The sequence below is a fragment of the Chionomys nivalis genome, chromosome 23 (assembly GCF_950005125.1).
Source record: "Chionomys nivalis chromosome 23, mChiNiv1.1, whole genome shotgun sequence".
Lineage (NCBI taxonomy): Eukaryota > Metazoa > Chordata > Mammalia > Rodentia > Cricetidae > Chionomys > Chionomys nivalis.
Genome location: NC_080108.1, coordinates 32,035,559 through 32,059,408, shown reverse-complemented (window position 1 = coordinate 32,059,408; position 23,850 = coordinate 32,035,559). Strand labels below are relative to the sequence as shown.

The window sequence follows — 23,850 nt, the reverse complement described above, 5'->3', positions numbered from 1 at the left end:
GTGACATCACCAGAATCCAGGAATCCCGAAATAAGAAGTGTATACCCTAATCCAGAAGAATTAGAAAAATTCGACTCAAAAGTGAATTATATGAAAATAATAGAGGACCTTAAACAGGAGGTGAAAAACTGCCATAATCAATTAGAGATTACAAACAAAAAGGTAGAGGAAATGAATAAAAATAATTTTTATTTTACATACCAATCCCAATTCCACCTCTCTCCCCTTTTTCCACCCCCAATTCCCCTTCCCATTTTCGATTCACTCCCCAGAGGGAGCAAGGCCTTCCTTGGGTAGTCAACAAGTTCCACCAAATGAACTTGAGGCAGGACTTATCTCCTTCCCCCATATCAAGGCTGAACAAGGTATCCCAGCATAGGGAATGGACTTCAACAAGCCATACACCTGAGATAGATCTTGGTGCCACTTCCACGGCCTTACCAACATATGAAGCCACATAACTATCATCTACATTCTGAGGGTCTAGTCCTGTCCCATGAAGTTTCCTCAGCTCTCATTCCATAGTTCATGAGCTCCCACTAGCTCTTGTCGCCTGTCTCTGTGGTTTTCCCCATCATGCTCTTTATCCTCCTTGTTCATATGATCCCTCCTCCCTGCTTTCAACTCCAGGAGGTCAGACCAGTGCTTGGCTGTGGGTCACTGCATCGGCCTCCATCAGATACTGGATATGGGTTCTATAATGACAATTAGGGTAGTCGCTAATCTGATTAAAGGGGAAGGCCTTTTCAGATACACTTTCCAGGAGATAAGAGTTCTTTGAACTATTCTCCAACTACTGTGCACTCTTAGAGAAATATTACAGAGGAATAAGACACTATGGCCTAATAGAATATGTGACCACCATATTATCTAGCTGTACTGACTCTCCCAAAACTGTGATGAATGTTAGCATGTGTTCTTAAAGATTTCAACACTGGTTAAAACTATCAAGATCCTAAGGGGAATTTCAGAATTTAAACTCTGAGGATATTTGCTGATTTATGGTTGTCAGAACTGGCTCCAACAAAGTCTGGTGGGGTATTTGGAAAGGGGTGTGAAGTTGCGGAGATGACAGATTATAAGAAACTGAGACAGAAAACACAGGATAGATCCAGGAGGTCTGTTGATGAATACCAAGACTCTAGTTTATTTCAGAGCCTTCTTGTATAGAAAAGCATAACAAAGCACAGCATAGCCAGTCAGTCAGTATCTAACCACAAAACCAATCCTGTCCTTCGGTAAGCACCTTAAATTTCTATTTCCATGTTCCTGAGGTTTGGCATCAGTAGTATTCCTTCTACTAAGTAGTATGTTCTTTTCTTATTTGCAAAATGCTCTTTCCCATGGGCTTATTCAGAACTTTCTCACAGCTCTCAAGGATACTGGATCAAGAATATCAGGCAAACTTGAACTCAGATGACTTTTGTAAAGTCAGAATTGACTCCAAATGGAAACTGAGTCACATATGAGTTACAACAAACTCCCCACTTTTATTTTATTTTTAAAGATCCCCTGGAATTCCTCAGATTATTGCATCTGTCTAAGGCTTCCGTTATTGCACTCCAGTCTTACCCATCATGGGAACATAAATTCAGTCATTTATGTTATGTCTTAGATGGAAAGGAGGCAAAGAAAACTTTCCCGCCTTTGACTACCAGTCGCTGGTATCATAAGTCTAGCAAAGTATGTGGAGTTTTACTTCATGAAGTTCTGAGCCCATTTTCCACAGTGAATTTAAAATCATCTTGAGAACTATAGGTAAACAAATTATGCCCAATAGAACACAAGTTCCAATAACTGCAATGCTACTAAGGAGTGACCATGATGGAAGAGCCTTTTCATTTTTAACCCAAATATCTTCAGCTATTTTTACTGAATTTATCTAATTTAACCTTCTTTATTTTCATGATCTTTTGATGTAATATAGCCAAATATAATAATTCATCAGAATCATGCCAGATTCCCTTAATACATCCTTTATCTTTTCCATCTAACAGCACTTTCATTATACACAGAAGATACAACACAAATCCATTCATAATTAGCATGACATTTCAACTTTACTCTGGGTTTTAGACTCTAAAAATCATCTCCCAAAGATTGTGCCATATTATACAAGGCATTAAATTTATGTTCCATCTTCATATCTATGTCTTTTTGTGTCTCCAATATTTTAGAAATATTCTTAGGTAATTGATTAATAAACCCTGCATTTCTAATGGACTAAGACAAGGCCACTGAAGCAACCACAGTAGTAGTAAGCATTAACAAGAGCTGAAATTCATGCTATAATTAATCCAGCAAAATGTTTCTGTATATTTAAAGTTTTCTTTATTTCTTCAGTTACTTGCAACCTTTTGTCATCAAACTATGAATCATTTTCATTCATGGGCAACCTTGCAAAAGAAGGTGGTTTGAACATTAGTACATGGGTATGATCATCCATTTGAAAAATACAGTTAGTCAAAATTCAATCAGGATATGATACATTAAGCACAAAACCATTCACGTAAATTTTTATCTCCCCCACCAAAAGGACATAAGGCATTTTTTACATAGGCTAGAAAAGTTCCTTTTAGGAAGCAGGCATGTTTTGAAGAACTGGATCATCCTGTCACTGTTCTCATGGCAGCAAGTTGCCAAACATAAGTCTGAAAACTTTGTATTGGAATACCAGATTTCAGCAGACAGTACTTAGTCCCAAGATTCTGCTGTTGACAAAGAATAATAGTCACTCTAATCATCTTGATTTAGAGACCAGTGAAGAATGTGCTGGGATGTCCCTGTGATGTTGTACTTTAATGGGATAATGCCAGTATATCGTCTCCATAACAAAGTTCTATTAAACTCTTGCAATTCCTTCATACATGGAGGAATTGTTGAGTGAGTGAAATATCATCAACTCAATTACCTTGAGAAGCAATAACTTGGTATAATATGTACATTGTTAGTTATGACCCATTATTAGTTTTGCCAATACTTCAAGACATCCCTTCAAAGCAATATTCTTTGCAACACATGCAGGTATTCCTTTACCATACCCAACATGAGAAAATTCTTGACCAATCAGGAACTCTTTAGTGGCAGGTTGATCTAAAGGATGTATAAAGTTGACTGTGACTACAATTTCTTTTTCTTCCCAAACAGCTGGATGTAAAGTAGGGGGAGTAGGAACATAGGCCCAATTGGTCTCACTCTTGCTTTTCTTGATCATCAACAACATCAGGATCAGCATCTATCTACTCTACAAACCATATCAACAAGCTTCATTTTCATCCTGTGAAAAAACACAAAATGCCCTCTCCCCATTTTGAAACAGGGTCGGGACCCTTTCATAAACCATTATATGGATCTTTCCATCAGACATGAACAAATCATGTGGTAGTGTTTTCATGCCAAAATCTATCCATTGAAGGTTGCTAACAGACATTCATATTTTTAAAATTTTAAATTTTATAATAAAATGGATATATGGTGACTGACAGTATAAGTCCCTCTTTTTATTCTTTATAATTGACATCTTAAGACTCCAATGTGCCCTTTCAAACTTTCTTGCCCCTGAGTAGTACATCATCTCAAATCCCTGAGATGAATTTGTTCCAGAAGTTCACATTGGGATTTTAGCATCATTAGCTTAATGTTAGCCAAACAGGAATTATTATTTATCCAAGGCAAAATGACCCAAATCCCTGTAATAGCTGAGAAGAAATTTCCTTTATATCTAACATTCCAGGGGGACAAGAACAAAGTATTTATTCCTGTAATTATTTCCTGTTGACCTTAAGATTTTTTTCTCAAGTCCCTGGAAGGCTAGAATGCTAGTCAAAGGTAATGAGGGAGTTTGGAAGCTCCTGACTTATAGACCATTCAAAAAGACATCATTCACACTGGCTAGATTGGTCCATATCAGCTTTCAGAATGTTCAATACCCATAGTTACTTGGAGTAAATTGTTGTCAACAACTGATGCTTGGATGAGTTTGTCAGTCAAGCAGAAACCTGTTAAGACATATATAAACTAGGAACAAAAGTTAAAGTTTATGAACTCATTTGAAGCTTTTAGATGGAAGGGGAAGTGTCCCAAGACCAGGAGAGAAAAAATACCATAATCTTTTTAACTTGTGGGAAGTGGATCCATGTTTTATCGTTCTTTCAATTTTCTGAAGTTTCTAAGAATCTCCCTTATATGAAAAACCATAAAACTTTTAGATATATTAGCATTATTAATATGCACTGAAATCAATTTTATAGAAAAAGCAGGTAACAGGTATCTGTACAACATGAGTAGACTCACATCCTTGATTCCCAGCAAAAACTACTGATTTGGGTTAAACAGCATGTAGCCTATATTTAGAAGGAAACCAAAAAAAAATTTAAAATCTTGAGCTTGTGACGGAAACAAAAGGCTGTCATTGCTCTATTAGCTTGTCAGAACTCTATTAATATTAAACTGTAAACTTTTGAAATCCTGGGAAAAAATTCCATCTTCTTTATATATGCCATAAGCTATTTTTTTCCTTAAAAATGCTAATTTCCTCTCAGATCCATATATTCCAAACATTCATGTCTTCAAATCCTGTATTGATGTCCTTAGGCTTTTATATGTTTTTGACCCTCAGGATTTATATAGAAAAATAATATAAGTATTTTGTCTTATTTATAACTAGTGTCGGAGCATTTAGACTGAAGTTTTCATTTATAGACCAGAGATGTGATGTTAACAGTTTTTAAGGAACATGTTCTCTATGAAAGTATGAATAACTAAGAGCTTTAGACTTATCATCTCATAGGAGGCCAATCATTAAGAACCCTGTAACCCACAGGGTTGCAACATGATTTTTTCCATTAACTTGAAGTTTAGATCTCAGTCCTCCTTTTATTTTTAAACATGATCGCATTTTTAACATAAATATTCTGAAGTGAAGAATCGCCAACCTTTTTCATGAAGAAAATCAACTAGAATTGACACAATACGGTTAAATCTCATACATATTTTAAAGTTTCTCTTTAAACTCAGCATTATTCACATCTCCTCTGGCCTTCTACAGCTTTCCATGTATTCTCAGGTCTGGCTCTCTCTGTCTTTACTCTTCTATTATAGCCAGACATAGATAATTTCCCTTTTCTTTCCCTATTATTACTACAGTCTTTTGATTTTTTTCCTGTCTTTCTTCTCACTTCCAAGACAACATGCAAATTTCCAACAATGTCTTTTTCTGTAATTTCTTCCTGCAGTATAGAACATTGCAAAGATATATCATTTGAAACAAAAACAGACATGTATATGTGTATCACAGTAAGAATAGCTTAAATTTACATTAACGTAAGAACCTGTAACAATGTGAAATATTTGAGTCTAGCAGCAGTTTCCTTTATCTTAATTAATAATAATTTATACCCAATTTTCTTAAATGATGACAAGTATTTCTAGCCCATTGGAAATAAATGATTGAAACCCATATATTTTTCTTTTCCTGTGAAAACAAAAGCATAATTTCCCCCAAACATAATGAATTTTTGACTTTTACTTTAAAATCAATGCTTCTCAAAGTATACAAGTTGGTATAATTAATTTTTTCAAACAGTTTCAGGACAGAAAAGTATTAAAATAGGAAGTTGCTTGCCAACAGAAGAAACATTGTGTGTTACCACAATGAAGAAGAACTTGACTTAGGAAGAAAAGGAAGGGAAGTAATGCTTGTAGTCACAGAGTGTGTCCTTGGTTGCTAGTGTTCCTGCAAAAATTTTTTTGTTATGTTTTCTGACCATAATCTCAGAGTCTTTGTATAGAAAGAAGGAAGTGCTTGCTTGTCCCACTTCCGCAGAACCAAAATAACCACACAGAAACTGTATTAATTAAATCACTGTTTGCCCCATTAGCTCTAGCTTCTTTTTGGCTAACTCTTACATCTTAATTTAACCCTTTTCTATTAATTTATATATCGCCATGGGACAGTGGCTTACTGGCAAAGTTTCGGCATATCTGACTCTGGATGTGGCTGCATAATGTTTCTCTGACTCTGCCTTCTTCCTTACCAGGATTCAGTCCAGTTTTCCCCACCTATCTAACTTCTGCCCTATCAACAGGCCAAGGCAGTTTCTTTATTCATTAACCAATAAAAGCAATACAGAGACAGAAGAACCACCCACACCTTCTTTTTCTGTGTTTGTGCAGTTTTCCAACTGTAGCAGTCCTTTCCCTGCCATCCCATTTGTATGAGCATGGTCTCCATGTAGTATTCTCTCTGCCAAACTGAGTGTGCACAGCGTTCGTCATCTGCAGGAGCTGTTGGCTGGCTGTGGGCCAGAAAACAGTGGAGGGAGGTGGCCCTTGCCATGGTTCTCTTTTGAGAAGTTTTTCTTTTGGGTTCCAAAATCCTGGAATTGATCCTATAAAATGTTCAGAGGAATAGAAGCAGAGGCTGTTTACCTCATCTTCTCTAGGATAACAACGAATGTTAATAACCAAAAATAGACAATATTGACAGACAATCCAGTATCAATAACACTTAAGCTTTTCAGAGACATGAACACATAAAACAAAACAGCAACATAGTAGCAGTGAAAACACAGACCAAGACAAAGAATGAGGGGCTCGCAGGTGTCCAGAGAGATGTCCCCAGCTGGTACCTTGGGCAACTGAGGAGAGGGAACCTGAAATGACCCTATTGTGGCGGCGCAAATGAATGCAGACAGATTATATAGATATATACAGCTTTAATAAGGAAATAAACTTACAGGACCACAGGTTCCCGCGGAGCACTGGAAAAGCGGAGCAAAAGAAAAAGGGCTGCTGGGCTCACGCCTGGCAGATTTATCCGTAAACATTAGCCCGAGGCGAACACGCCCCCAATGGGTGGGGCTATGTCCCTACATTTCCCCCTTTTGTCTAAATAAGATAGAACCAAACCAAATACAACTATATACAATAATAACAAATAATAAATATAACAAACAATATTGAGAACAAAACTTTTGCTAAACATTTTATCTTAAGGAGTCTAAATAACATAGAGAGTAACTACAATTATATAATCTTCAACTCCGTCAAAGATCTGAGAAGGGAATAAATATTACTTAACAATCGAGAGATATCCAAAATGTGCAACAATTGACAGAGACAACTGACTACCTGGGCAATCACCCAAAGTCTCGTTTGTAATGTTGAATCAACCAACTTTGGCTAAGGCCTAACATAACTGGCATACCATTATTAAAGGCAAGGAACTTTCTTAGGACTATCCTACCCTGTCTTGGCAAGATAAGACAATCCTGTTTCATCCATTTAGGGATATTCTGTATCTTTGTCAGAAGTTGAGGTATGGGCTTTTCTTAACCCAAAGGCCAGTTCTGCCAAGAAGACAAGCTCCCAGTGGAGTGTCTTTGGTGCTCAACGTTCTCTCTGGAGTAGAGTGGTGTTGCCAGGAGTAATTGTGTCTCTTTGGCATAGAAATTTTAGGTTAGATTAAAGGCCATTTTCTACAGCTCTTCGAAGAGGCTGAAGATCATACTATCTATACTAAATATAATCTCTATGTAACTAAAAGACCTGATAAACTTAAAAATAAATATGACAAACATATAATTCTCAATACCTATCTAACTTTGAAGACTAAAAGAATAAACAACTGTGCAATATATGAAGACAATGATCTTCAACTGTAAACAATGTCATAGTATCAGAGGTAGAAATGTACAATGTAATATGGTAGATGTATCAATACAATATGGACAAAGTTATAAGCATACTCATACAAAAATAGAGGTAGGAACACTCATATTCAATATTCAACATATCAATATACAAGAAACAGTACCAGTACAATTTTCTATAGACAGTAATTCACAAATACCAATCATCCCAAAAAACCAGTTACCCCCTTCTTCTTCCTCAAATAGCCCGACGTTGGGATGCCAAATGTGGCGGCGCAAATGAATGCAGACAGATTATATAGATATATATAGCTTTAATAAGGAAATAAACTTACAGGACCACAGGTTCCCGCGGAGCACTGGAAAAGCGGAGCAAAAGAAAAAGGGCTGCTGGGCTCACGCCCGGCAGATTTATCCGTAAACATTAGCCCGAGGCGAACACGCCCCCAATGGGTGGGGCTATGTCCCTACACCCTATCCTATACTGATGAATATCTTACATATCACCTTAGAACCTTCATCTGGCGATGGATCGAGATAGAGACAGAGACCCAATTTGGAGCAACGGTGTGAGCTCTTAAGGCCCAAATGAGGAGCAGAAGAAGGGAGAACATGAGCAAGGAGGTCAGGACCACGAGGGGGGCACCCACCCACTGTGACAGTGGGTCTGATCTATTGGGAGCCCACCAAGGCCAGCTGGACTGGGACTGAATAAGCATGGGTTGAAACTGGACTCTCTGAACATGGCAGACAATGAAGGCTGATGAGAAGCCAAGGACAATGGCACTAGGTTTTGATCCTAATACATGAACTGGCTTTATGGGAGCTTAGCCTGTTTGGATGCTCACCTTCCTGGAGCTAGAGAGAAGTGGGAGGACCTTGGTCTTCCCGCAGGGCCGGGAATTTGGACTGCTCTTCAGTATGGAGAGGGAGGGGGAATGGAGTGGGGGGAGGAGAAGAGAAGAGAGGATAGGGGGAGGGGAGTGGGGGGAGGGGGCAATATGTGGGAGGAGGGGGAGGGAAATGGGGAACGGGGAGCAGGTGGAAATTTTAATTTAAAAAGAATAAAAATAAATAAATAAATAAAAAAGACTGGATATTCACTGGTAAATACTTTGTGAAGCCAATAAGGAAGCCTAAAAGTGTCTTAAGCAGCTCTTGTGAAATATTCAAGACTGTTCTCTTTATTTTATTTTTTTTAATTTTTCCATTCAAAAATTTACACTTTCTCCCCTTTTCCCATTCCTCTCCCCCTCCCCTCCTCTCCCTCCTCCCTTCCCTTCCCTTCTTAAGAGAGGGCAGGGAACCCTGCCCTGTGGGAAGTCCAAGGCCCTCCCCACTAAATCCAGGCCTAGGAAGCTTTGCATCCAAATAGTCTAGGGTCCAAAAAAGCCAGTACATGCAGTAGAAACAAGTCCCAGTGCCTTTATCAATGGCTTCCCAGTCAACCCCCGTTGTCAGCCACATTCGGCGAGTTCTGTTTGATTGCATGCTCATTCAGTCCTGGTCCAGCTGCATTTGGTGAGCTCCCATTAGAGCAGGCACACTCTCAGTGGGTGAACCAACCCCTCATGGTCCTGACTTCCTTGCTCATCTTCTCCCTCATTCTCCTCTTCAACTGGACCTTGGGAGCTCAGTCCATTGCTCTGATGAGGGTCTCTGTCTCTATCTCCACCCATTGCTGGACGAAGATTCTATGGTCATATTCGAGATAATCGTCGGTGTGATAGTGGGGCTAGGCCAGTTCAGGTACCCTCTGCTCTGCTGCTCAAGGACCTAGCTGGAAGGGAGGATATAGGAGCAGGGAAGAAGATATCTACATTTTTGGTTTGATTTTAGATATTGGTCCATTTGATTAATCAATTTGTGAAACTGAATTTCTATGTATCTTTCTGTCCTTTGGGGATCAGTACACACACACACACAAACACACACACAGTTTTTTTTATTAAAAATTTCTGCCTCCTCCCCTCCTCCCTTTTCCCTCCCTCTCCCCCAACTCTCCATGCCCCTCCCCCTTCCTCTCCAGTCCAAAGAGCAGTCAGGGTTCCCTGCCCTGTGGGCAGTCCAAGGTCCTCCCCCTCCCCTCCATCCAGGTCTAGTTTTTTTTTTTTTAAATTTATGACAAGTTGTCACTATGCAGTCTCTGATTTCTTAAAATTTAATATGTAGGCCATCCTGGCCTTAAACTTGTAGAGATCTATGTGCTGCTGCTTCCTCCAGCATACTGGGATTGTCTGCTTTCCACAACATTTTTCTTTCAATGGAATAATTTTTGAAACATTAGTTTCTTTAAAGTTCTTTAAAGGTCTTACAGAATTCAGCAGTGACTATTCCAGGCCCAAGCTTTTCTTTATTGGAGATGATTTTTATTGTTGTAAAGTCCTTATAAATGTGTTAGGTTGATTATATCCAACAAATTTAATTTTAGTGGGTCATACAGGTTATGAAATGAAAACATTTTTTCTAAACTTCCAAGTTGATTGGAAAATATGTCATCAGGGTATCTCTTAATAATTCTCTGTGGTTTACTAGTATCACTTGTAATCATTTCCTTTTCATGAATAATTGTAGTAGTTTGTTTCTTGTTGTTATTTTTTTTTTATTTTGGGTAGACCAACCAAAGGTTTTATATTATTGTTTTTCTTTTCAAAGAATCAACATTGAAAAAAAAAGAATCAACATTGTATCATTGAAAATTTCTAGTTTATTCTTGATTTCATTAATTTATTGCCTGGTTGTTGCTGTTCCTTTTGTTCTACGACTTTTATGTTTGTCTAGTTTTTATTTTTCAAAGAATTTTCGGTATACTGTTGGCTTATTTGTTTGTGGTTTCTCTCTTGTTTTAAATTATAAACTGTTGAAGATATAACAATTTGTCTTAGAACTTCCTTTGCTAAATCCCAAAGGTTCTGGTAAATTTTATTTCATTTTCATTTGATTCTAACTGTTCAAATATTGCTGGGTACTAACATCTTCTTCAAGAAAGTAAAAAGGCATGACATCAATGTCCACAGAGGCTGGGAATGAGGTAGAAGGTTTATAGTAGTCTCATTTATTTAATAGCAAGGAAAACCTTATATACCCTCCCAGTACCCAGACATTCTGATCCCTTGGCAGTTGACAATTCACGCTCATCTCTCATTGGCTAGACATGATCAGAACTTCTGACAATGCCTATTGCTAGGCACTCACTTGGTAGATATTTAGTGGCTAGGCACAGACAGGACACTTGACAGCTCCAGGAAGACTCCAGGTTGGCTCCTTTTGGCCTGGTAGGCCTTGACTTCCTATATATCCATCCTTTCTTATTTATTGCATAGAGCGTTCCACATGAGCCAGAGTTCTTTGCTCAGACATTGTTGATCCTACCTCAGGAGGGCTCAGCAACTGGACTGTGCCTGTCTTAGGTTCGCTTGCCAAACAAGCTCATACCCATCTTTGACTACCAGCCCTTGAAGACCATTTTTCTGGAGAGCTGTCAAGGTGGAGGGTACTAGGTAATAATAGTCTTTTAAGTTACAAATAACCAGGCATGAATAACCTCCTGTGGAGGACTGCAAGAAGGATAGTTAAGAGCCATTAACACCTGAAGAGTTGCCTTAGGAGCTGTCTTCTGGTGTTGGATCTGTTTTATGAGACATTTAAAGAATAAGGGTTAACAAAACCACCTGACCAATGAATGCATATGCAAGCATCCAGGAGGGATCAAATAGCCTTTTTATATTATGCCAAACATTTTTTTTAAAGAGTAGTCAAAGGCCATAACATCTGCCCTTAATAAATCAGTTTGTTGGGGGGACAATTAGAGCAAGAGCAGGGAGTATATACATTATACATTCTGACTTATTCTCTCATTGGTGGTTAATTTTTATCATTGTTTTTGTCTGTTTTGTTGCTGTGCCATTAATTTCAGTAGACGTGCTTTTCCCTTCCTTTCTTCTAGTTCTGATTTGATTTGTTTTTGTTTATCCCAGGGCCATTAAATATGCCACTAAAGTATTAATTTGCAGTATTACTGAGCTTAAAAAATTCAGTATTGAGTGCGTTTTGAGAATTTTGTATAACGTATATTAATCATAGTCATACATCTACCCCAGATTTCCTAAGTTTCAAATTCCTCTCCCATCAACCTAACTTTGTATTTTTTTTAAACCCATCAAGACCTGTTCATGCTACTCAAATGTTCTCAGATATGTGCCTTCCAACCTGGTTTGTCAACTTATCAGGAGCTACACCTTCACTGAAAGTGATTCTCCTTTTCCCAGCATCTAACAATTGCCAGCTGCTCCATGAATAGAGGTGTGATTTTGTGCTTAGTTTCCCTCTTTGTTCTAGGATTTGGTCTGGATTGGGCTTGCACAGGTCTTAAACATGCTTTCACAAACACCATCAGTTCAGAAGGTACTATTTCTATGAAACTACCACACACCACTAGTTAAAGTCTTTTCACCCTCCTCATCCACAATTTTTCTGGAGCCTTGCAGTGGCAGGTTGTGGGGAGACTTTGATGAGGTCATCCTATTTAGGAATTAATGTTCTAAGGCTCTCACTCTATAAATGCTGTACCACTGTGGGCCTCTGTGTTAGTTACCATATTCTACAAGGAGAAGCTTCTCGATGAGGTCTGATTTAGGGGCTGATTTATGGGTATAATAGTGTATTGGTTAGTTTTATGTCAACTTGACATACATCTAAGTCATTTAAGATGAGAGAATCTGTATTGGAAAAATGCTGCCATAAGCTAGGCTTTACAGAAGTAATGAATGACTTCAAATAAATAGTACCTTCCACATATAACAGGACTGATGCACATATGAACTCACAGACAATGTGGCAGCATATATAAGACCTGCACAGGTTCAAACATAATGGTGTATGAACTCTGAAAGAGAAAAATGGACATGGGTTCCCACCCCTAATCAAGAATTTTTCTGCAATTGACACCTATTGGCAAAGGAAAAATGAGCTTTCTTCAAAAAATCTCTCACTTGGTATATTAACCACAGTTAAGGGTGGGTCTATGTCAAGAAGCAGTTGAACAACAAAAAAAATGAATTCAGTGTTATTTTTGTACACTTTTTGTCTCATATTGCTTTGCTTAGGAAATTTTAGTGTAACTGGTCTTTTGTTTGTATATTATGGTTTCAACTTTGTGAGTTTTTTCTCTTGTTTTTTGTATGACTGTTTATATATTTTTTAAATAGAGAGGGAAAGAGTGTGGATTTATATGGGTGGGAAGATAGAATCTGAGTAATTAGGGAGAGGACAAGCATGTTCAGAATATATTATATAAAAATATTTTCAACAACAGAAAAGATCAGACTGTAGGCAGGCAGACTAGTAGGGCATTTTCTTAATTACTGATTGATGGGAGAGGCTGCAAACAATTGTGGATTGATAGGTAGGGACACCCCTGAGCTGATGTCTATAAGAAGCAGGATGAACAAGTCATGTAAGTATCCCTCATCCAAGGTTTCTACTTCAGTTTCTTCCTGTCTTCAGATTCCTGCTCTGACTTCATTTAGTAATAGACAGCTACCTTGAAGTGTAAGTGAAATAACTCATTTCCTTCAAAACTTGCTTTGATTGTGATGTGTCATAGAAGCAATAGTAACTCAACTAACACAAAAGTTAGTATCAGGAGTAGGTATTACTATGACAAACCTTACTGTTTTAATTTTGGAAGGATTGTAGAAGGACTTGGAACTTTGGGCTAGAAAAACCATTGAGTGTTTAAAGATTGGTGGGCTATTTCATAGGAGCTTAGAAAATAAAAGAGTTTAGAGAAATAAAGATAATAAATGACTATTTGAAGATTCAGAGAGAAGAAAAGACTATCAGAGATATTTATGTAATATCTTGAAGCAAGCATCTGTGGTGCTGGGTAGCTAAGTCTGAAGAATCAGCCACAATTAACTCAATGCCAGCACTGATGAAGTGAATACTTTGCTTTACAACTGATTCTGGTAGCTGGAACTGAGAAATTAGTAGTTCTTATTAAGAAATAGGAACTACTGATCTGAAGTCTTCTGGGAAATGTTTCCTCCGGGTTAATACACAAAAGCTGTGTTTCAGAGGTGGCCAAAGTTGTACCTCTTGCTGGCAGCTGAACTTGGTCATTTGTAGATTTATTCCAGGTGGTACTGATTTTGAAATGATGAAGAGATTTTATAGAGCAGTTTAGACTTGGCAATTTGTGTGATCTGAAGAGGTCATAGTAAAAGTGAAGCCCTAGGGATAGTTGAAGCCCCAGGACTGAAGGAATTATGAAGAGATGACAAGGCCTGGCACTATAAAACCAGTTCAGGAGAGGCTATTGGTAAACACAAAGACTAGTCATAGTATGAGGTCCTACATTTTGGAGTCATCAGTACCATGGGAAGACTGCCAAAGAAAGCAGTAGGTGTAGAGTGAAACAAGCCTAAACCTAGGATATAAATTTACTGCGTATTCTGGTTATAGTTTCCCTTATTTCATCTCCTCTCAGTTCCTCACTCTCTCCCAACTGATTCAAACCATGCCTTCTTTCTCTCCTTCTTGAAAAAAACAAACAGGCGTATACAAAAAATAAAACAAAAGAAAAGAAAAATATTGAGAAACACATATACAAGCCCACATATGCATATGTACCCATTGAGATGCCACTGGAGAAAACTAATTTTCCTTTGCATTTGATTGTTAATTGGCCATAATTCATAACGGTAGCCTGTGTTCCCACCCCCTCTTAGTGTTGGGTCCCCTTGATGGACATATGGATGCTGCCATAGTCACTTGTGAGTTCATATTTGTGTCAATCCTGTTGTGCCAGTGCAGAAGGCACTGTTCTTTTGAGTCATTCATCTCCTCTGGCTCTTACAATCTTTCTGCCTCCTCTACACAAAGTTGCTTGAGATTAAAGTGGAAGGCTTTGATGAAAACCTCTCATTTAAGACAGAATATTTCAAGGTCTCTTACTCTGTGTCTATTGTCCAGTTGTGTGCCTCTGTATTAGTTTCTATCTACTATAGGAGGAAGGTTCTCTGAAGATGAATGAGGGAAATACTGGATTATTGGTGTAGCCTATATTTATACTATAAAACAATAGTATTTGTTTTTTTTCTCTTGGCTCATGGCTTGTGTAGTCTCAGGATCTTGTCTACCTGAACAGTGTGAGGCTTGGGTTCCATCTCATGGAGTAGCTCTTAAATCCAGCCAGACAATTGTTTGTTGCTCTCACAACTTTTGTCTCACTATCATACCAGTGTGCCATGTAGGTGAGTCAGCATCTGATATGAAAGGTTTTGTATCTAGGATAGTGTTTCCCTTTCTCATCTTGTAGTGTGAATAATATTTTCCAATATGGCGAACAAAGTCTCAGGTTAGACACCAGTTCAACTTCTCTGTTCAATGAGATATGTAGGTGTTTTCAGAAATAGGGCCTTATCATCAGTTTGTGGATACTAATCGATAGACTTTACAATTGTCTCAGTGGTTTGAGGTTTCCATGGGGTCAGGGTCAGTATCTCAATTAGATAAACTTTCCTGGCACTGGAGGTTTCACTTGGTGACAGATTTAGTCAGTACTTTGTCTTTCCTATTATTTGGTGACTTTATTTATATTTCATATATATATATGTGTGTGTGTGTGTGTGTGTGTTTTGTATGCTTCTATTAAAGTAGGTTTCCATATAATCCACGAAATGTTCCTTAGAGTAAATCATCCCTCCCTGCTTTTCATCATTAACTTTCTTCTTCATTTTCATTTATTCATCACATTTCAGTCTCCCCTTTGTTTCCCTTCCACTGTTTTCTCCTTCTTTGGGAAATCCTCTCCTCACCACAGTCCATTGTTCTCTACCTAATCTCTGTAGTTAAATGGATTATAAGTGTTATATAATCCATATGTAAAAGGATTATAGTTTATCAAAACTTAATAGTTCACATCCACATGTAAGTGAATACATATTTGTGTTTCTAGGTTTGTGTTACCTCACTAAGTTTGATTTTTCTAGTTCTCTATATATTTAATTGTAAATTTTATGTTTTAATTTTTTAACAGCTAAAAATATTCCATTGTCTGAATGTATCACCTCCTTATTATTCATTAATCTGTTGATGGGCATCTGGGCAATTTCCCATTTCTGTTTACTATGAAAGGAACAGCCACAAACATGAATGAACAAGTATTTTTGTAGTAGGATATTTAGTCATTTGGTTTAAGTCAAGTGGTATAGAGGGAACTTGAGATAGATTTATCTCATGCTTCCTGAAGAACAACCACATTGATTTCTATAGTGGCTGTAGAATTTTGCACTACTCCACATACTTACCCTCATGAACTGTCATTTTTTTTTATTGATCGTGGCCCTTCTCACTCATGTAAGATGAAAAGCAAAGTCATTTTGATATGCATTTCCCTGATGACTAAGTTGTTCGACTTTACTTTGAGTGTTTCTCAGCTATTTGTATTTTATCTTTGAGAATTCTTTGTTCAAAACTATACACCATTTTTAAAATTGGGTTATTTGTTTTCTAGTCTCTTTAGTTCTATATATATATAGTTTCTAGATTTTTGAGAGACTCATTTCGGAATAACCAAGAAAAGCTAATGACAAGAAAACCAAACATCTTCCCAAGCTTTTCTCTTCCTAAACCAAAAGAATCTCACTGCTATGTAGAAAGCAGTTACATATCTAGTGTTCAGCTCTATTCTGAGGTTTTCAGGTTAGAGTGTCAAAGCTAAACCCTTTCAAATTCCTTATCTCATTTATATCTAGCATGCTGGCTTTAATATTCAATTTATTATCATCAGGTTTCTATATTCCCAGTGCTGAAAGTAGGGATCATCACTGTACACTGTGAAGGTCCCAGAAGCACTAGCATTAATAATAGGTTTTGGGGGAATCAGAGATCCTTAGAAATGAATTTTAAAATTATATCAATGGTCTTTTAACTCATTTGTAATTAGAATATGAGAGTTAGAAGTGCTTTTTGTTCATTTCCTAAGCATTGTTTAAAGGATTACTTTTTCTTACAGAGACAATGTTCATGCATGTATCTTGTTGCACTGGTCAAAGAGCAAAGGCTCAATACCAGATGAGGTGTCCATCCACAGATTGAGTAACAAACAAAATGTGATATATATAATCAGTTGACATTGATGAAAACATAAGCCTAAAATTATGTAATTTATGGCGACACCAAAGCAAATAATCTAGACTCAAAGGCTACAAATTTCATGTGTTATTGCTCATGTGCACATCTGAGTGTCCTCCTGATACAAATACATACTAATGTATGGGTGAGGGTAGTTTAAGATCCTGAATGTAGAACTGGGACCATGAAGGAGGAAATATAAAGAGCCAGGAGGATGAGTAAACATATATTTCAGAAAGAGAACAGATTACTATCTATTTGAAGCCTGAAATGAAAAAAACATAAGAGGGCATAGGTGATGAAGGAGAGGAACAGGAAAAGGAGAAACTATGTAAATTTAGCACTCATGATTATCTTATCATGTAACTTCCAACTTTGCATGCTAGTTAAAAGTTCTGTTTAGAAAGAATACAGTATTTCCAATCAACAGCATTTTTAGTTTTTTCATAAGATTCTATTTTATATTTTTCTTTATTTTTTATTATTACTTAAAAAAACAATCCAAATTCCCACTCCCTCCCCTCCTCCCAGTCCCCTCCCTCTCCCTCCACAGACCCTCCCCCTCCAACCCTAAGGGAGGGCCATACACCCAGCCCTGTGGAAAGTTCAAGGCCCTCCCTACTACATCTAGGTTGAGCAAGGTTTACATCCAAAGAGAATAGGATCCCATGAAGCTTGTATATGTAGTAGAGACACATCCCAGTGTCACTATCAGTGGCCCCTCAGTCTGCCACGGCTGTCAACCCCCCTTCAGAGGGGCTTGGTTCTTTCTATGCTCATTTACTCCCAGTCCAGTTGGAATTGTTGAGCTCCCATTAGCTCAAGCAAACTGTCTCAGTGAATGACCCTCATGGTCTTGAATTCCTTGTTCATACTCTCATTTATTCCACTCTTCAACTGGATCCTGGGATCTCAGTCCAGTGCTAAAATGTGTATCATTGCCTCTGTTCCCATCTATTGCTGAATGAAAGTTCTATGGTGATATTTAAGATAATCATCAGTCTGACTACAGGGTAAGGCCAGTTCAGACACCCTCTCCTCTATTGGTTAGGGTCTTAGTACGGGTCATCCCTATGGGTTCTTGGGCATTTTTCTAGAGCCAAGTTTCTTGCTAACTCTATAATTTCTCCCTCAATCAAGATATCTCTTTCCTTGCTCTCATATCTGTCCTTCCTTCATCTCAACTATCCCATTCCCTCAAGTTCTCCTCAACCTCCCTTCTCCCCTTCCTTCTAACCCCTGCCCCCCTGCTCCCAAATTTTTTCTGATTCTAATTTCCAGGTGGGTCTATATGTTTTTCTTTGGGTTCACATTATTACTTAGTTTCCCTAGGTTCCTGACGTCTAAGCTGGTTGACCTTTGTTTATAACTAGTAGCCACTTATGAGTGAATGCATATCATATTGATTTTTTTGGGAGGGTCTGGGTTACCTTACTCAGGATAATGTTTTCTAATCCCATCCATATGCATGCAAAATTCAAGATGTTATTATTTTTTACTTCTGAGTGGTACTCTAATGTGTAGATGTGTCATACTCCCTTTATCCATTCTTCAGTTGAGGAGCATTTAGGTTGTTTCCAGGTTTTGGTTACTACAAATAATGCTGCTTTAAACATAGTTGGACAAATACTCTTGTAGTATGATTGAGCATCTTTTGGTTATATTCCCAAGAGTGGAACTGCTGGATCCTGGGGTAGGTTGATTCCCAGTTTTCTGAGAAACCACCACACTGATTTCCAAAGTAGTTGTACAAGTTTGCGTTCCCACCAGCAATGGATGAGTGTTCCCCTTATTCCACATCCTCTCCAACATAAGCTATCATTAGTATGTTTGATCTTAGCCATTCTGAAAGGTGTAAGATGGTATCTCAAAGTTGTTTTGATTTGCATTTCCTTGATAGCTAAAGACAAAGAACATGTCCTTAAGTATCTTTTGGCCATTTGAAATTCTTCTGATGAGAATTCTCTGTTTCGTTCAGTACACCACTTTTTAATTGGGTTATTTAGAATTTTAATGTCTAATTTCTTGAGTTCTTTATATATTTTGGAGATCAGTCCTTTGTCTGATGTGGGGATGGTGAAGATTTTTCCCAATAAGTAGGCTGCCTTTTTGTCTTATTGACTGTGTCCTTTGGTTTACAGAAGCTTCTCAGTTTCTGGAGGTCCCATTTATTTATTGATGCTATTATTGCCTGTGCTTCTGGGGTTATATTTAGGAAGTGGTCTCCTGTGCCCATGCATTGAAGGTTACTTTCCAATTTCTTCTCTATCAGGTTCAGTGTGGTCAGATTTTTGTCGAGATATTTAATCCATTTGGACTTGAGTTTTGTGCATGGCAACAGATATGGATCTATTTGCATTCTTCTCTATGTTGACATCCAGTTATGCCAGCACCATTTATTGAAGATGCTTTCGTTTCTTCATTGTATCTTTTTTGCTTCTTTGTCAAAAATCAGGTGTTCATAGGTGTGTGAATTAATATCCAGGCCTTCAATTAGATTCCATTGGTCAACGTCTCTGTTTTTATGCCAATACCAAGCTATTTTAATTACTGTAGCTCTATAATAGAGCTTAGAGTCTGAAACGGTAATGTCTTCAGCAGTTCCTTTATTGTACAGGATTGTTTTGGCTATTCTGGGTTTTTGTTTTTCCATATGAAGTTAAATATCTTTCTTTCAAGGTCTGTGAAGAATTTTGTTGGGATTTTGATGGGAATTGCATTGAATCGATAGATTGCCTTTGGTAAGATTGCCATTTTTACTATGTTGATCCTTCCTATCCAAGAGCATGGGAGATCTTTCCATTTTCTGGTATTTTCTTCAATTTCTTTCTTCAAAGACATAAAGTTCTTGTCAAATAGGCCTTTCACGTCCTTTGTTAGTGTTACCCCAAGATATTTTATGTGATTGTGGCTATTGTGAAAGGTGATGTTTCTCTGATTTCTCTCTCAGCTTCTTTATCCTTTGTGTATATGAGGGCTACTGATTTTTTTTGAGTTGATCTTGTATCCTGGCACTTCACTGGAGGCATTTATCAGCTGTAGGAGTTCTCTGGTAGAGGTTTTGGGGTCACTTATATACACTATCATCTCATCTGCAAATAATGAAAGTTTAACTTCTTCCTTTTCAATTTAAATCCCTATGATCTCCTTATGTTGTCTTATTTCTATCACTAGAACTTCAAGAACTATGTTGAAGAGATATGGAGAGAGCAGACAGCCTTGTCTTGTTCCTGATTTTAGTGGAATCACTTTGAGTTTTTCTTAATTTAATTTGATGCTAGCTGTCGGCTTGCTGCATTTTGCTTTTCTTATATCTAGATATGATCCTTGTATCCCTAATCTCTCCAAGAACTTTAAAATGAAAGAATGTTGGATTTTGTCGAATGTTTATTCAGTATCTAGTGAAATGATCATGTTTTTTTCTTTCAGTTTATTTATGTGGTGAATAACATTGATTGATTTTTGTATATTGAACCAGCCCTGCATCTCTGTGATGAAGCCTACTTAGTCGTGATGGATGATTTTTTAATGTGTTCTTGGATTAGGCTTGCCAGTATTTTATTGAGAATTTTTGCATCCATGTTCATGAGTGAGATTGGTCTGTAATTCTCTTTCTTGGTTGAGTCTTAGTGTAGTTTTGGTATCAGGGTAACTGTAGTTTCATAAAAATGTTTGGCAGTGAGCCTTCTGTTTCTATTATGTGGAACACTTTGAGGAGTATAGGTATTAGCTCTTCTGGAAAGTTCTGTTAGAATTCAGCACTAAAACCATCTGGCCTTGGGCTTTTTTTGGTTGGGAGGTTTTTGATGGCAACTTCTATCTCCTCGTGGCTTATAGGTCTATTTAAATTGTTCACCTAGTCTTGATTTAATTTTGGTATGTGGTATCTATCTGAAAATTTTTTATTTCTTTTACATTTTCAGTTTTGTAGAATACATATTTTTGTATTAGGACCTAATGATTCTCTTAATTTCCTCAGTGTCCATTGTTATGGCCCCCTTTTCATTTCTGATTTTGTTAATTTGAATGTTCTCTCTCTGCCTTTTGATTAGTTTGGATAAAGGTTTGTCAATCTTGGTGATTTTCTCAAAGAACCAGCTCTTTGTTTCATTGATTCTTTGTATGATTTTCTGTGTTTCTATTTTGTTGATTTTTTTTGTCTTCTGCTTTTGGGTGAGTCTGCTTCTTTTTTTTCTAGAACTTTTAGGCATGTTGTTAGGTCATTGATGTGAGCTTTCTCCATTTTCCTTATGTGGGCACTTAGTGCTATGAACTTTCCTCTTAGCACTGCTTTCATAGTGTCCCATAGGTTTGGGTATGCTGTGCCTTCATTTTCATTGAATTCAAGGAAGACTTTAATTTCTTTCTTTATTTCTTCCTTGACCCAGGAGTGGTTCAGTAGTTGACTGTTCAGTTTCTATGAGTTTGTAGGCTTTCTGGGAGTAGTATTGCTGTTGAATTCTAACTTTACTCCATGGTTATCTGACAAGATACAGTGGAATATTCCAATTTTTTTTGTATCTGTGGGTATTTGCTTTGTTACCGAGAATGTGATCAGTTTTAGAAAAGGTTCCATGAGGTGCTGAGAAGAAGGTATATTCTTTATTGTTTGGGTGGAATGTTAAGTCCATTCGATTCATTAAATCTGTTAGTTCTTTTATTTCTCTGTTACGTTTCTGTCTGTTTGACCTGTCCAGTGTCAAGAGAGGAGTGTTGAAATCTCCTACTGTTAGTGTGTGGGGTTTGATGTGCTCTTCAGCCAAGTTTCAATAATGTTTCTTTTACATATGTGGGTGCTCTTGAATTAGGGGCATAGATATTCATAATTGAAGCTTCATCTTGATGAATTGTTTCTGTTGTGAGTGTAAAATGTCCTTTTCCATCTCTTCTGAATGATTTTAGATTTAAATCAATTTTGTTAGATACTAGAATAGCCACATCTGTTTGTTTTTTTAGGTCCAAATTTTCCCAACCCTTTACTCTGATGTTGTGTCTGTCTTTGAGGTTGAGGTGTGTTCCTTGTAAAAGCAGAATGCTGGATCCTGTTTACATATCCATTCTCTTAGCCTATGTCATTTTATAGGTAAATTGAGACCATTGATATTAAGCGATATTAATGACCAGTAGTTGTTAGCTCTGGTTATCTTTCAATAGTAGTGTTTGTGTATTTCCCTTCTTTGGGTTAAGCTGGTACGGGGGGTTATCAGATGTCTGTGTTATTGTGGATGTAGTTAGCTTGCTTGGGTTGTGGTTTTCCTTCTAATACTTTCTGTAAGTCTGGGTTTGTATATACATATTGGTTAAATCTGTTTTTGTCATTGAATACCTTGTTTTCTCCATCAATGGTGAATGAAAGCTTTGGTGGGTACAGTAGTCTGGGTTTGTATATGTGGTGTCTTAGTGTCTGCAGCATATCTATCCAGGACCTTCTGGTTGTCATGTTTTCCATTGATAAGTCAGGTATAATTCTGATACTTTTTCTTTTATATGTTACTTGACCTTTCTTTTTCGCAGCTCTTAATATTCTTTTTTTGTTCTGTATGTTTTGTGTTTTGATTATTATATGGTGAGGGGATTTTTTTTGATCCTGTGTATTTGATGTTCTGTAAGCTTTTTGTACCTTCATAGGTATATCCTTTTTTAAGTTGGGAAAGTTTACTTCTATTATTTTGTTGAATATATTTTCTGTGCCTGTGAGCTGGAATTCTTCTCCTTCTTCTACCCCTGTTATTCTCAGGTTTGCTCTTTTCATGGTGTCCCAGATTTCCTGAATGATTTTTGTTAAGAATTTGTTGGATTTAGTGTTTTCTTTGACTATTTGTCTATTTCCTCAACAGAATCTTCAGTGCCTGAGATTCTTGTATTCTATTGGTTATGCTTCTCTCTGTTGTCCCTGTTCATTTACCCAGATTTTCCATTTCCAGAGTTCCCTCAGTTTGTGTTATCTTTATTACCTCTATTTTAATCTTCAAATCTTGAACTGTTTCCTTTCCCTGATTGATTGCTTTTACTTGGTTGTCTTGGGTTTCTTTGAGGGATTTATTAGTTTCTTCCATCTTTTTGTCTTTTCCTCCATTACTTTAATGGAGCTTTTCACTTTCTCTTTTTTTTACTTGATGAATAATTTTTTTATACTTTTGTTTTTCCATTCAAAAATTTCTACTTCCCCCTTCTCCCATTACTCTCTTGCTCCCTTACTCACCCTCCTCCCTCCCTCTCCAGTCTTAAGAGAGGGCACGGTACACTGCCCTGTGGGAAGTCCAAAGCCCTCCCCTCTCCATCCAGGCTTAGGAAGGTGTGCATCCAAACAGACTAGGGTCCCAAAAAGCTAGTACATGCAGTAGAAACAAGTCCCAGTGCCATTATCAATGGCTTCTCAGTCAGCCCCCATTGTCTGCCACATTCAGAGAGTCCGTTTGATCACATGTTCGTTCAGTCCCAGTCCAGCCAGATTTGGTGAGCTCCCATTAGATCAGACACACTGTCTCAGTGGGTGGACCAAACCCTGGCCGTCCTGACTTCCTTGTCATTTTCTTCCTTTTTCTGCTCTTCAACTGGGCCTTAGGAGCTCAGTCCAGTGCTCTGATGTGGGTCTCTGTCTCTATCTCCATCCATCACTGGAAGAAGGTTCTGTGGTGATATTCGAGATATTCATCAGTTTCACTTCCTCTTTAAAGGTCTCCACCATTTACATTAAGTAACATTTAAAGTTGTTTTCTTCTATGTCTTCTATGTTAGGATGATCAAGCCTTCCTGTTGTGTGTTCACTGGATACTGATGATACCATGTTGCTTTTTAGGATGTTGGAGGAGTTCTTGCACTGGCACCTTCCCATCTCTTCCTTCAACTCTTATGTCTTCAAGAATTGGTCTACGGAGCTCAGAGGTAACAAAGCATTTGGGGTGGGTTAGATGGTTGTGTAGCAGACCAGCTCCCTGCTGACTGCTAGGAATGCCAAAGACACCTGGGGAGGGAGGCCCTGGCATTTCTCCCATGTGGATGTTTTAGGGAGTGGTAGGGGTCGAGGGTCCCAGGGCCACTGTTGTCTCACTTCTTATGT

General features: G+C 37.8%; 1 long non-coding RNA gene across 2 annotated transcripts in view; it reads left to right on the top strand.

Moving 5' to 3' along the window:
• The window catches only part of LOC130865051 (uncharacterized), a 129,164-nt gene that overhangs the window by 57,783 nt on the left and 47,531 nt on the right, over positions 1-23,850 (top strand). For both annotated transcript variants that reach the window (XR_009056061.1, XR_009056060.1), the window contains exon 6: positions 23,590-23,675. This is a non-coding gene — a long non-coding RNA (uncharacterized LOC130865051). The remainder of the gene's footprint in view (positions 1-23,589; positions 23,676-23,850) is intronic.